This window comes from Dermacentor silvarum, chromosome 1 (genome assembly GCF_013339745.2).
Source record: "Dermacentor silvarum isolate Dsil-2018 chromosome 1, BIME_Dsil_1.4, whole genome shotgun sequence".
NCBI lineage: Eukaryota > Metazoa > Arthropoda > Arachnida > Ixodida > Ixodidae > Dermacentor > Dermacentor silvarum.
This window is the reverse complement of record NC_051154.1, coordinates 248,227,702-248,243,531: the sequence shown is the minus strand read 5'-3', so window position 1 is coordinate 248,243,531 and position 15,830 is coordinate 248,227,702.

Sequence of the window (15,830 nt, the reverse complement as noted above, 5' to 3'; positions counted from 1 at the left end):
GCAGCCTCAAAAGTTTTGCGTCAACAAACATGGCGGCACCCATCGAAGCGGCGGCTCTCCGAGTACCAAACTCGGCTTGATTCGTGGTAACGCGTGAAGTTAGTAAGCTAAGAGAAGTGACTGCGGTTATCGCTTTCTCTCAACTAACGTGTGTAATGAAGATTGATTCATTAGACGCCGCTGATTCTGAATTCGATTGTCGATTTCATGGCTCGTAGGCCTAACGTGGATTAGTTTGGCTGGTGAAGGCACGTCAAGTTGGTTACTCAAAATTAGGCGCAATAAATCGCTTGCTGCTAATAGAATAACACCTTAATTGCAATTAAACGCAAAACCACGAAAGTCAAAATTACTCTTCCTATCATAAAATGGTATAGTTTATTTTAATATTTATAATAGCTTTTCTTTGACACCGTAGTGGCGCTGCAAGCGAAAGACGGTATTCGCAAACGCAAAGCCCTATTCTAAAACTCATCGCTCTTGCATGCCCCAACGCTAACACCCGCAAAGCTCTTTGGGGCCCCAAACTCTTGGGGCCCCTATTCTAAAACTCTCTAATGCTGTTAGAGGTCATTAGTTTCTTTCAAGAAAAAGACGTTTTAACGTAAAAAAAGAAAAGCCTGGACAGAGCGCTAGCGCTGTCGCGTTTTCGTGTTTTTTGTGCCAGAAACGACGTCTCAGCAGGAGCAACAGCGCTGACTAGTCCAACTATCCTTTTTAGTTGAGCGCTCACGCATCGTTACGTGACGTGGTGGCACAGGTGGCCTAGCGTCAACTTTCAGAGCGGAAGGTCCCAGGTTCGATAACCGTTTGCGATATGCCTCCTCCTCTTCGGACATTTACTCGTACATTTCGTCCTATCGTCAGCACGACATACACATCATTTTCTCAAGCCACCCCGACGACCGACCAAGACGCAAAAAAAGCCGGGTAGGTAGCTACCGACTGCTTCGCATTATAATAGGGTGTTACATTCTCAGCGCATGCGCTTATCAGGTGCTGCTTTCGCAATCAGTTCAGCAGCCAGAAATTGGCAGCCATTTCCTGGCTCATGCACCATTACGACGCTTACCACTACCAAACTGTCTCGACTACAAGCAATATCGTGGGTAGCACGTCTGTAAACTGTCTCGAGGTAGCGAAAGTTTGATAAACTACATAAAATCTGAGAGGTCGACCTGAACACGGCTGGTCTGAAGACACCGCTCTGGTGTCTGGTAGCAGACACCAGAGCGGTGCTCCAGGATTTCCGGGGCCCGAACTGCTGTGCTGTAGCCGATTCGCTTATCACGTACACTGTAAGAAGTGCTGCACTAAATGACGGCAAATATATTGGAAGCTCTATTTCCAAGCACTTACCCACAAATTAAGGCGGGCCGTCACCTACTGCACACGGCAGCCAATGTAATGGCGTTTTCTGACGAACCCTTTTATTTTTTTTTTCATTTGACAATCGGGATTCTGTCCTTCTCTCCTTGCTCACAGCTATAGAAACGTCTTGTAGGAGTGACGTGGATGGCTAGGCAAAAATGATAAAAACATATCTATTAGATTGACGCCTGGTTTTACGGTGTAATATACACTGTCAATAGATGTGCGTCACGTTATCCGATGCAATATAGCGCAAGATAAAAACGTGTTCTTACCTTGCCCCACAGCACCTTCAACATCCACCAACTGACACTATGAAGTACACTCCAAAATGTGTCAGATATACATAATTTCATGTAAAGGTATTGCAGACCCTGAAACAAAGGTCATAATAGAACAATTGATCCTTTGCGCACTTTCTAGTATGTGCTGGTAATTACAAAGTATAGTAGACTCCGGAAAAACAAAACTGTCGGATAAACGGGACGACGACGCCAACTTTAGTTGGCCACCCGTAGAAACAATGTTAACAAACTTCGTTTAAACAAAGTGCATCTTTTTGTGAACTTCGGTTAAACGGAACTAGAAGCGAAACAGCACCTACCTCGTAGGCTGTAATAAACTTCATACGAAACAAGATTAGGTTAACAAGAACTTCAAATGGTAGACGCCTCACAGCCTGCACTTTCGTGCCATCATGGGCTGTTCTGCGTATATACTCGTATGGATAGATCCATACGAGTATATAAGCATGGATCTGTCCATACGGAAGCGACTCGCCAACTAAACTAATTAAGTATAAGAATATTCCTACACTTCAATGGCGTCGAAAAAATTACGGCTTGACTTCCTTTCTCAGTTACTAATTAACAATTTGGCACTCGACCCGACCTTGTATGTAAGTCCGGTAGTAACAAGACCTACTCGCCAACATCACCAAAATGCTCAAACCCCCTATTTTACCCGAACCAACCCATTAAATACTCTTTCTTTCCACGCACCAATAATGACTGGAATGACTTGCCTTTATGAAACTTGTATCACGATTGTTTGCTTTTCGTATCAGCATTATTGCCGTATTGTTGCAGCATTTTGTTGTATTGACATTGTTTTACTTGTGTTCTAATATTGTATTTTATTCACCCTGAATGGACTTGGTGTTCGCAGTATGTATTAAAAATAAATGAAGAAATAAATATCCATCAAGGATGGATAATTCCATCCATCATCATCATCATCATCATGAGCCTAAATTCATGTCCACTGCAGGACAAAGGCCTCTCTCAGTGCTATCCAATTACACCTGTCCTGCGCTAGTTGATTCCAACTTGCTCCTGCAAATTTCCTAACTTCATCACCCCACCTAGTTTTATGCCGTCCTCGACTGCGCTTCCCTTCCCTTGTTATCCATCCATCCATCCATCCATTTTTCCGTCCATCTATGCACGCGTGCATTTATCCATCCATCCATTCCAACTGTCTGACGTAGGTAAAGAATGATAATCGCAATAAAGCGTCCCACATTCTCATTCGCATTAGTTGAGGCTGATCAACAGAAGAAAATAGCGTTGCATCCTTCCCGGTGTTTCTCTACCACATATCAAAAAATGTGAAACCGTCTCACGTGGAAACTACGCTGATTCAGTATCTCTTCCTAGGCACCGAAAGTGCTGTCAAACTCAGGCCCGGATAACTCTGCAGTAACACATGTGCGGAAGCTTCTGTAGTTTTCATTCATTGCCACAAAAAGTTGTCCGCGCGTACAGAGAAACAAATTGTGTACGAAAATGTAAACTCGATGATTGAAAAGGGCCTGCATTTCATCGCTGGGATAAGCGTAACAAAATTGGAGGAGGATACAGGAGACGATAAGTGCATGAATTGGAGATGGAAAAAGACTATAGAAACGCCTGTTACAGTTGCACGTTCAGTTCATTTTTTCTCACTAATGCAGCATTGGCCATGCTTACCTGACACGCGGAGTATTTTCCCCATGGACCGAAAGAAATGTTTTTAGACAGTTGTCGATGCATGCCTGACCCTTTCAGACGCCGTGTACACAATTGTGTACACCTGCATCAACAGGTAAAGCAGTGTTAAAAGTAAGCGTATTTAAAATGCGTCCAGTACATCTTGAAACGCTCTTGAATTGAAATATCAGAGCTGAATTACACGGCAAATTGCTTTCGTAGAACGAGCATGGAGGTTGGGTATTTTGCTTGGTGTGAGTATGTCAGTGCATGTAGCGGGCTCAATTCTTTCATTGTTTTTTCACAATGTGTTGCGCAAATCAGAATTATCTAATGGCTGCATAGGTCTGGTTGCATGACATATTTGATGTTCGCTTATATCACGTTCCTGCACTGAGTTTTCGCGTGGAGTTCACATTCTGTAAACATGACAAGACTCACTAAAGAACTGATCAGTTGTAAGCTTTTGATGATTCTTAAGATGTAAGAAATGTGCTGAAAGTATGTTTTTCAATCAACACAACTAACTGGCGTCTGAAAGGGCTAAGATTAAGCCAAAGCGCAAGCATAGCGCGCACGCGCAAGGCATGTGCTGCATTTCTCACATTCAGGACATCCCGGATGATCAATGAGGTGGCGATAGTGCTGTGCCATCTATGTACAAGGCTAGCGTGGATTCCTTGGATGTGGCGTGGTATTATGTGTCTATGCTCGAAATCAAATAAATGAAGGCGGTAACGAACGTGGTCTAGGTGATGCACGTAACTTGTCCTAGCGGAGCGCATGATCTCGTCAAACAAAGCTTTAGCATCTGTCCTCGTAAATGGGATTTCTATGGGCACCGCGACAGTCCGAGGGAATGAAGAGGACTTCTCCTTGAAGGCAGCCTTTCAGTGGCAAAGCCAGCTTCACGACAGAAATAAGGAGTCCATTGTTAATAAACATTCCAGATTTTGCTGCGTTGTCGGAAATTGAGCTAAAATGTCCGCAGTCCTGACACCGATCCCATCTGGATACATGAATATCTCCCGCATTCAGGTCTGGCAATATCCAGAGCCACGTCTTCCCTGAAAAAGTGCGGCTGCACTATAGGCATGATGCACAAAGTACCGGCTTGATTGAAACAACACCCCTCGATTTTGCAGACACTGTTCTTCCTGTACATGTAATTACCGTACGTTATAGAGGCAATATTATTTACTGTCACGGAAAGCCTGTTAAGAGAGAATGTCTAAGGGCTGACTGTATCCTTTCTAACAAGTCGCTTGCAGCACTGCCGAAAGTACGAGGCGTACACGGGTGACATCCTTCCGCAACGGAATACAGTTCCAGGCGTAACTGGCTGAATAATGACGATATTGGAGCGTTGTTTTATATGCAAAGCATTCCTTGGCGAACATTTGGTGCTTTGACAGTATCTATCTAGCCGCCTACGACTTTGTGCTCTCATGGTCGTTTCGCTAACTTGGTATGTGCCAAACTTGGCATACTATGACAACAGTATATGGCAAACATAAATGATATGTCATAAAATCATTGTCATGTAGGTCATAAAACAGCCGCCTATATCTTGGTGCTCTCATGGCCGTCTCGTTAACTTGGTAGGTAACAAAATTGGCATAGCATGACAGGAGTGTATGACGAACATAAGTGATAGGTCATGACATAAGTATCATGACATGCATGTCATTTAGGTCATCACAGTGACCCAGCGAAAAACAACACTCAAAAAGCACTGAAATAGGTTCGGACGTGGGTACTAAGAGAATGAAACTCTAAAGAATGTTGGTAGACCTCATAGTCATGAGCATGCCTGAGCAAAGATGACAATGACCCAGTGAAAAAAATAACACTCAAAACACACTGGAATGGATTCGGACGAGGGCACTAAGTGAAGGAAACACTAAAGGATGGTGGCAGAAATCATAGTCATGAACATGACTCCGCCTAAATTACAATAACCCAACAAAAAAGATTAACACTCTATAGCCACTGGAATGAATTTTAACGTGGGTGCAAAGTGAAGGAAACACTACAGGCTGCTGGCAGAAGACATAGTCATGAGCATGACTCAGCAAAAATGATAATGACTCAGTGAAAAAAGATTAACACTCAAAAACCACTGGAATGGGTTCGGACGTGGGCACTATGTGGAAGAAACACTAAATAATGACGGTAGAAGTCATAGTCATGAGCATGACCCAGCAAAATTGACAATGACTCAGCGAAAAAAGTTTGGCACTCGAAAAACACTGAAAAGGGTTCTGACGTAGGTACTAAATGACGGAAACACTAACGGATCATGGTAGAAGTCATAGCCCTTACCATGACTCCGCAAATATGGAAATGACTCAGCGGAAAAAGATTAACACAAAAACCAATGGAATGGGTTCGGTTGTGGTAGAAAATGAAGGAAAAGGCGACGGTCGAAGTCATAAGCATGACTAAGGCTTTCGCCTTACGGTCTCTCAGGCGTAGCTAAAGGGACTCCTGAGGACTCGTGACATGAATGTCATGATATGCGTGAAATGTAGGTCATGAAACAGCCGCCTATGGTCGTGGTGCTCTCATGGTCGTTTCGTTAACTTGGTAGGGTCCCCGCACGCTTATTCGCATAACATCGATTCCCACAGAGCGCGGGATCTGCCGGCTTTTTTGTTGGATAGAAAATACTGTCACGTAGTATTGATGGTGAAGAAAACATTCGTAATAATATGAATGACGAAACGGACTTTTTGTTTGGCGAACCTGTGCCCACAAAACAAATTGCACTCGTAGCACGACAATAGCGGCGAATACAGTCAGTGATCGTCGAAATCTGATCAGCGGCGAAGCGCGTCGGCTTTTATACATGACTCATCGAAGCTTCCAGGGTAATCCCTTGTGCCCGCGTGTCTTCAAGAAAGTACTAGGCAATTCGCGTCGCTCATAGAATCAGATTACATAAGCGTGTCTTTATTTCCGTGGTCAGCCCATGGCAGTCTTATGTGTTGAATGAGATCCTAGATGGGTCTCCCTTTTATATATGAAAGTGTGGTGACGCGTCACTCAGTATACATACATACATATATATATATATATATATATATATATATTGTTACGCGAAGAACGAGTCAGTAAGACGGGCAACTATTTACCGGTTGTATTTACAACAGCGGTTGCAGCGCTGACCGGTTAGGTTCACAGCGCGAGCCCAGCTCGTTCTTCCTCTTCTTTTCTCGAGTGATGGCGCCCGCGCGCCTCGGTCAAACAATCAAATACCACACGCGTGTAGCATAATCTCCCGGCGGCAGAAGCGACGTCCCGGAGCGTCTAAATGTCATCACTGGGAGGGTGATACTGCTTCAGTCGTGTAACGTGCACGATATCGCTGAACTGGAAAGCAGATGGGGCGTCAGGGGCGATCTCGTATGTGACGGGAGTCACGGCACGAAGCACTCGGTAGGGGCCTGTGTAACGCGACAGCAGTTTTTCTGACAGGCCGACCTGACGCGACGGAGACCATAGAAGCACCAAAGAACCAGGCGGGAAGTGCACGTCTCGGTGTCGCTGGTCGTACAAACGCCTTTGACTCTCTTGGGAGTTCAGAAAGCGGTCACGGGCAATTTCCCTTGCGTGAGCAGCGCGGGCGACGGCATCAAGTGTATATTCACTGGTGGGTGCCGCGTGAACAAGGAGAGTTGTGTCGAGGGGCAGTGCTGGTTCTCGGCCGAACAGGAAGAAAAATGGGGAATAGCCGGCTGTGTCGTGGCGCGAGGAATTATAGGCAAAGGTGACAAACGGCAGAGTGAGGTCCCAGTCTGTGTGGTCTGAAGAGACATACTTCGCGAGCATGTCTGTGAGAGTGCGATTAAGACGCTCCGTGAGGCCATTAGTTTGCGGATGGTATGACGTGGATAGCTTGTGCCTCGTGGCACAGGACTGCAGGATGTCCGCGATAACTTTTGACAGGAATGTCCGACCACGGTCTGTGAGAAGTTGTCGCGGAGCTCCATGTAATAAAATCACGTCGCGTAAAAGAAAATCGGCAACATCTGTGGCGCAGCTTGTAGGGAGCGCTCGGGTGATGGCGTAGCGCATGGCGTAATCTGTGGCCACAGCGGCCCACCTGCTCCCAGAGGTAGAAAGGGGAAAGGGACCAAGTAAATCTAAACCAACCCGAAAGAATGGCTCCGCGGGAATGTCGATTGGTTGTAGGTACCCAGCAGGTAGCGTCGATGGTGTCTTGCGTCGCTGGCATTTATCACACGCAGCTACGTATTTTCGAACGGAGCGAGCAAGCCCAGGCCAAAAGAAGCGTCGGCGGATCCGGTCGTAGGTACGTGACAAACCGAGGTGACCGGCAGTGGGGAGGTCGTGAAGTTCGTGGAGAACAGCCGAGCGAAGGTGTTTAGGGATCACAAGGAGTAATGCTGGGCCGTCGGGGTGAACGTTGTGGCGGTAGGGTACGCCATCTTGAAGTGGGAATAAGCGAAGGGAACTGTCGGCAAGTGGAGATTCCAGGCGGTCAATGATGACACGCAAGGACGGGTCACGGCGCTGCTCGTCGGCGACATGGACCAGTGGAAAAACAGAGAGAACGCAGGCGTCGGTGTCAGGCTCAGACGTAGAGGTCGGGTCTTCGACTGGGTAGCGAGAGAGGCAATCTGCGTCCTGGTGTTGGCGTCCCGACTTGTACGTCACTGTGTAGGGATATTCTTGTAGTCGGAGGGCCGAACGACCGAGCCGGCCAGTAGGATCCTTGAGCGATGAAAGCCAACACAGCGCATGATGGTCTGTGATTACTGAGAAGGGCTTGCCATATAAATATGGGCGGAACTTTGAAACAGCCCAGACGAGAGCAAGACATTCGCGCTCGGTAATCGAATAGTTGCGCTCTGCAGTTGTCAGGAGTCGGCTAGCGTAGGCTATAACGCGGTCGTGTCCGTGTTGGCGTTGCGCTAAGACGGCGCCGATCCCATAACCACTGGCATCGGTTCGGACCTCTGTTGGTGCGGACGGGTCAAAGTGGGCCAAGATCGGTGGATTAGTCAGAATCGTGATAAGGCGTGAAAATGCGGCAGCCTGAGGGGAACCCCACGTAAAAGGCACGTCTTTCTTCATAAGTTCTGTGAGTGGTTGAGCGATTGCTGCGAAATCTTTCACGAACCGTCTGAAATAAGAACAGAGCCCCACAAAACTCCGGACGTCTTTGACAGTTACCTCCGGACAGTTACTCCGGACAGTTACCTTGAAGAACTATACGACTTCTTATATAAACACATCAACCAAAGAACCAAATTATTCTCGCTGAAGACTTTAACTTGGGAGGCATTGACTGGGATAACTTGTTAAATGGCAATAAAGAAGTCAAAAGTTGTGACCTTCTTTTTGATATCATGCAGAGTTTCTCGCTAGCTCAACTTGTGCATGAACCAACACGCGTTCAAGAGCAAGTGTGTTGAGTGCTAGACCTTGTCTCTGTGTCCACATCTTTAACCGCTTAAGTTAGCATAGAACCGGGTATATCCGACCATAAAATGATTTTATTGACGGTTGACGATCTTGGCATGGGTGCAAGGCACCCTAGTACTGACACCAGAATTTTGGTTAAGGATTACACAAGGGCAAATGATGAAAGCATCATTGATTTTTTAGGAATTGCGGACGATGATTTTTACGATAATAAGTTGGACGCCAACGACCTCTGGTTAAAATTAAAAGGGGGGATTGTACACTGGGAAAATAATTTTATTCCTACCAAGTTCAGAAAAATAAAGCGGAGAACGCCGTGGATTACACGAACTATCATACACCTAAAAAGAAGGGTGCAAAGGATGCGCAAGAAAAAAATAATTCCACTATGGTTAGCCAGCTTTCACGAGAACTAAAAGAAATGTTAAGAAGCACGAGAGACCACTTTTTTTCTAATACTTTACTTGAGTTCATGACAAAACAGCCGCGGAAATTCTGGCGGTATCTTTCAAAACCGGAAAGTGGTGCAATCAAATTGGAAATTGCCGGTGAAGTGGTTGAGGATGCTTGGACTATCGCTAACTCATTCAATACATATGTTCAGTCGGTCTTCTCCCGTGCCCACGTCCCCAATATGCCCTTGTCCGAGTACGAATTGGCAATGCCTGAAATCCTGACAAAAGAGTCCGGCATTTTGAATTTGCTCCTACAAATAGACGTTAAAAAATCCCCTGGCCCTGATAATTTATCAAGCACCTTCCTCAAGCGATACGCGGGTCAGTTGTCCCCTTTCCTGCATAAAAAATTCAATGCATCACTTGAAACGGCAGTGCTTCCCGCGGACTGGTTGTGCGCAAAAATTGTGCCAATTCACAAAGGTGGAAAGAAGCAGCTTCTAGACACATACAGGCCAATATCCCTAACCAGCACATGTGGTAAACTAATGGAACATATAATAAATGAGCCTATCGTAACTTATCTAGAAGAAAATAACCTATTATACTTCAGACAACACGGCTCCAGGTTAGGGCTTTCAACTGTTACGAAACTTTTAGAAATTATACACGACTTTGCTGTAATAATCGATTCAAGACTGCAAGCCTGCAGTTTGCAATTTTTGTCGATTTTTCGAAGGCTTTCGACCACGTCTACACACTTTACTAATCTTCAAACTCAAATCAATTGGTAATAATCCCAAGATTGTTGCAAGGATTGAAGCCTACCTCTCGAATCGGTCTCAGTTTGTTTCCGTAAATAATGCTGAATCAGATTATCTTGACGTTATTTCTGGTGTGCCACAGAGATCGGTTCTGGGGTCAACTCTGTTTCTTGCATATATTAATGACTTGTATACATGTATGGAACCAGGGGTTACAATAAGGCTTTTTGCGGACGACTGCGTCATATACACACCTGTTAAAACTGTCGAACAGACAAAGCTTAACAAGACTCTACAAAACATCGTTACCTGGTGAAAAGAATGGGACATGCAAATTAACACACAGAAAACTGTGTATGACTGTAACACGTAAAAAAGAGCCCTTAAATTTCACCTATAAATTAAAGAATACTTCGTTGGAACGAGTAGACTCAGTCAAATATCTAGGTGTCACAATAACAAGATCGTTGAAGTGGGACGTACATATCAATAACGTTTGCGCACGCGCGTTCAAACAACTCGGATTTTTACGAAGAAAGCTAGCGACTGCCCCCACCTCGGTGAAATTAACTGCTTATAAAACCCTGGTTAGGACCGATATTAGAATACGGCAGCATAGTATGGAACCCGCATCAAAAATATTTAAACTTAGCATTAGAAAAGATTCAAAGCAGGGCGCTCCGCGTCATATGCGCAATGTATTCAAGGTATGACACCGTAACTGCGCTTCGCACACAAGCAGGCATACCAACACTTGCTGGTCGGAGGAGGTTGGCCTGTTTGAAGTTCCTTTATCTTCTTTACCATGACCTGATAAACTTAACAAAATCCGACTACCTGGTGCCCCCGCCGGACGTCACACTAGTCGAAATAACCGTGATAAATGTATTAGACCATTCTTTTCGCGTTGTAGCACACTAAAATACTCTTTTATTTCTTCAACGATAGATCTGTGGAATTTCCTCCCAAGTGACATTATTTGCTTACAATCTGTGCACTCGTTCGTGTCGGCACTCGAATTGCACCTCGTGTCATTATCGGAATGATGAACGCATTGTGGTCGTCTTGGCTGAGCGTTCCTCAAAAATTTATCAATGACGTATTGCCCCCAACTTCTTGCTCACGCGCCGGTGTCCATACGTTCTTTCGTACTTTTCTGCGCTCGGTTCTTCCGCACGTTGGTCCATTGGATGGTATGTTATTACACATTACACTTGATACTAATTGTACATTGCACGGAACACCCAATGTGCATTTTTTTTCTGTATTAACTGCTTCTTACACCTTTGAAGGCGTAAGCGCTGTATAGTTTGTATTTGTTTCCTTGTATTTATTTCTTGCTTACATGGCGCGGCAATTGTAACCATTGCCTTTTTGTTTTGAGCTTGCTGCAAACCACTGTATGACAAAGCGCTACGCCTGTACTGTTTGTATGTCCACTCTTGTATGAGCCTTTCAAGGCTTACAGTATTGATAAATAAATAAATAAAATTAATAGACTAGTGTCCAGTTGTGTGGTCGCAAACTGCCGAGGCGCTGGCAGAGGCATGGGCTACAGTCGCAGACACTAGGCGCGTTCGGCGCAAACGCGGGGGAACGCGATCGACGTCGGCAGCAGCGATAGAGTTTCTCACTATATCCTAGAGGGAAAACTGCCGCTCCTGCGCTGTGGTGCAGTGGCTAAAAGGGGCGGGGGGAGCAACGCAGCCGTCAGAGAGCGCGGTGCGTGTTGCAGTGATTCATGATGCCGAGTGGTGGCACGCACGTCCACTCTTCGATGCCTCTGCTGCAGTTTGGCTGCTGCCGGAGCTAGCGAGTGCGCTCGGTTTGCACGCTTCTGTTTGGTTCTTTTAGCTCCACGACTCATTTCTGTTCGCATTCACGCTGTGCACTTGTACATCCTTGTGGTGACAATATTTTTACACGTTGCCATGCTGTAAGAAGCCATGGCAAGTCGCATGAAACGACAGACGCACTGTTTTACGCTGGGCTGCACAACAGGCTATGTTTCTGCTAGAAAAGCAGAAAAAAAACATCCCCTTTTTCGGTGCCTGATGACGATAAGGCACTTAAAGCGTGGCAGCGGCTCGTGCCCCATGCATACAAGGCCTTAGACAGGACTTCGAAGATCTCCGAGCTGCACTTCGAACCCCAGTTGAATCATCTACAGGGTGTCCCAACTATCATGCAACAAGATTTTAAAATATCCTAATGCCCCGTAGCTGGACAGAACCAAGGTAATGTTGTTTGCCGTCGCTTGTAGATGCTCCGATTATTTTTGCATTCCGCTTAATTACATAATTAGTCCTAATTAATCAACTTCTAGAATATCATAATTAGATGAAAAGTGCCAATGTGAAAATTGTAGAGCAACTGAAAAAACTACCGATACAACTTTGTTTTGCTCAATACGTGCTACATAAAAGTGTTTTTATGTAGCACGTATTGAGCAAAGGGCCGCGTGCGGCCAGTCGCGCGGAAATTTTGCGTATATTCGCGGGCTTCTTTCACGCTCGCAAAAACACGTTTATGTAGCACGTATTGAGCAAGAGAAAGCTGTAACGATTGTTTTTCAAGTTGCTCTGCAATTTTCACATTGACACTTTTCATGTAATTATACTTGATAAGTTGATTATTTATTAAGACTAATTATGTAATTAGGGGGCATGCAAAAATAATCTGAGTATCTAAAAGCGACGTCAAACGACATTGCCTTGGTTCTGTACAGCTACGGGGCATTTGCACATTTTTAAATCTTGTTGCATCATAGTTGGGACACCCTGTATATTGGATCATATAATCAAGTGCTGTCTGTCGTCCTTTTGAGTATTCTTCATGGTCCCCACCGTTCTAGTTCATCACATTAGCGACTAAAATAAGTTTGTTTACTTAACTCCTATGTGGAATGATTTCTAAAGCATCATGTATTGGTATTAAACAATTTGACGAGCAGGATGCAGTGCGGCGCCGTAATATGACCTCAGGAGCTCTTCACTGCGAGCCTAGCAATCGGTGCAGCTTTTTTTACCCACACCACTAGCATAATATTCTTCGCATTAGCTGAAATCATTTTTTTTCGCTCCCGACGATTCGGGAAAGCATGTAGAACGCGTGCGACCGAGACCAGCTAAAAATATTTGTGCCCGCCGTGACGTGCCCGAATCTAATGCGTCTTTAACACTTAACCACTCATCAGAGGATAGCTGCTGGTCATTTATTGTCTCCTCTACTAACAAGGTACGATATGCATTAGCTTAGCGCTAGTTATGTCAAATTTGCGACCACAATTGCTAACAAAAACGGCCTAACACTAAAGCCGCGGCACCAACCGCCGTGCCTCCGTGCCCGGGGAGCGATCTTGCTGGCAACTGCAGCGCCGCCGCTGCTGTCATGATTGTTTGCAACACTCCGCCGCCGCCGTTGCTCTCACCTCCCCCTTCTAGCCACCGTAGCTGTGGTATCCATGGGAATGCCGGTATATTGTGACTTCGGATTGGCATCCTTCTCGTAGACCCAGAAAGCCTTGAAGACGCGCCTGGCTAGCAGCGTTACGTCTGTCACAATGTCTTATTTTCTGCTGGAACAGCACCTAAAAAGCTGTCCTAGCTTAATTATTACACAAAAACATGTTTTGTTTATATTGAGGACTTACTATTGGATGTACAATTATATAAAACGTAAAAAGTATCAGCTGGCCGCTAAAGTGGAATGACAGGCGAAAAGATTCTCGCTCGCTTTCGAGCAACTTGTCGTCTGTTCTTGCCTTCCTTCGCTTGGTTCTGCATTGTAAAGCTTAAATTTTATTGAGAGGTTTAATATGGGTGAATGAAAGCGTTTTGTAGATTTTATTTTAAGAACATAGCATTTGTGTAGACATATTCCCCCTTTTAGACGAAGTCTCGTACAACACCAGCCAACACAAGCCTCGCAGAACACACATCCCATCATTCCCATGACGGCACATCGCCCTTTAAAAAAACTCGCATAGATGGTGGCGCCAGATTACCCTCAAGGTGTTACGGTGAGGAAACTCTATGGCAGCAGCTCTACGCGTCCCACCACCACATTCCTTCACTCCTCGTCTCCACCTCGCATCCGCTATGCTCGGCGATGCTGTCTTTATACTCTGCTTTCACTCTCTCTCAGCTCTCTCTCCCCCAGCTTGGCGAAGCTATCGCACAGGTGGTATGGGTATGGCGTTTTGTGCTTACGCCACGGCATTTCCCGACCAACCAGAGGTGTACAGCTTCGCTGTAAAAGTCAGGTGCAGGGCTGTGATAACGTACACATTACAGTCGTCCATAGCCTGAACAGGGCGCTTTGAGCTGGCGTCTAAGCAGCGTGTTGGCCCCGTCTGCAAAAGAAGCACGTAAACACGCACCAGCAAAATCCCTTCAAAGTGTCCACTCAGTGTCGAAAACACGTAAGCCCCGAAAGAAGCGTCGCGCAGAGCAGGAGTGTCTTCGCTACGCAGCAAAACATGGTGTAAACCGTGAATGTATGTATGCAATGTACACATACAGTTATAATTATTATTTGAATAACGTACAGCCCCATAATTCAATTAAAGTTTAACACTTCTCCGACGAAGCGATGTGCCATGTGAGGCAATGATAATGCTCCACCCACTCAGACATTAAGAACATTCACGCACAACAATGCCTCAAGCAAACACGTCTTCCTGTGTGCTCTGTGGGCAACAAAGACAAACAGCACTGGTGCACGCAATGTAACGTTTTACATCAAATCACCTCTCTCGTATTGGACTAAACACTGAAGGAATGACACATTTGCGACCAACATCACCGATAATTATACTCAATCAAACCAAACAGCGTACAAAGCTTCGCTTACATCGATTCCCAATGTGCGTGTGATCCGCGAATTTATATTTTGGCGCAGTGATGTGTACTTGGAAACTCTCCAGGGTCAGATCCTCGTATGTGGTTTCAAATGTACCACACACTATCTAGATACAGCACGTTTGCCGTTTTCGCGAAACAGTGGTCAAATTTACCCTCCGCGCCATTGGATTCGACCGCGACGCAGTTACAGCGACAAATATATGTCGTGTAACTGTTATATATATAACGTGGTTCCTTAAAGCCTCGGATGAAAAGAGCGCAGTGACATTTATAGACGCGGCGTCTGTGGTCGTGTGTGTGATTTGGCCCCGTAATAATCGCTTCATAAGGCTATGGCAGTTGTATTTGTGCGAAAAAATGGGGGCCATCAAAGGCATAAAATATCATAATTCATGATTTCCAAAAGCCAAGAGAATCACATCTACAATCACCAGCTGCAAGAACAGACTGTGTGATACTTCAGCAATTATCCGTTGAAGTATGACACGGCGGATCTTCAATGCCCTTCATATCTACTTCAAACTTCTATTATCAAGATAGTGGTTCAAAATATACATTTCTAACAAAAATAATCGAACTGCACAGTGCAGACTTTCGGTACACATCACGATTTTCTCAAAATATTGTCGTCACTTTTGGTTTTTTCCGTGCAACAGTGAAATAAGGTAAGAGTTTATTAACCCCAAGAGGCGAGCGTTCAGCAATTTTCATTTGGATTTAAATATTTTAACCCTCTTGCACAATTACCTGCACATCACTACTAACATATGTCTACCCTTGCACATTTCTTTAAATATAAACTCGGTCAATATTTCAGTTGTCCCATGCGACTGTGAAAACACGCATATAATATTTTTGGGCGCTTCTATTCGCCGTAACTGCTTTGCTTTAATACCAATGCAACAGCTGCCTTTAGAGAGCTCCGCAAGAAACTCGTAAATATTTTTTTAAATGCAATAACTTTGACAAGAACTTGCGGAGCATGAAATAGCTCGGCAAAACAAAAAGAAA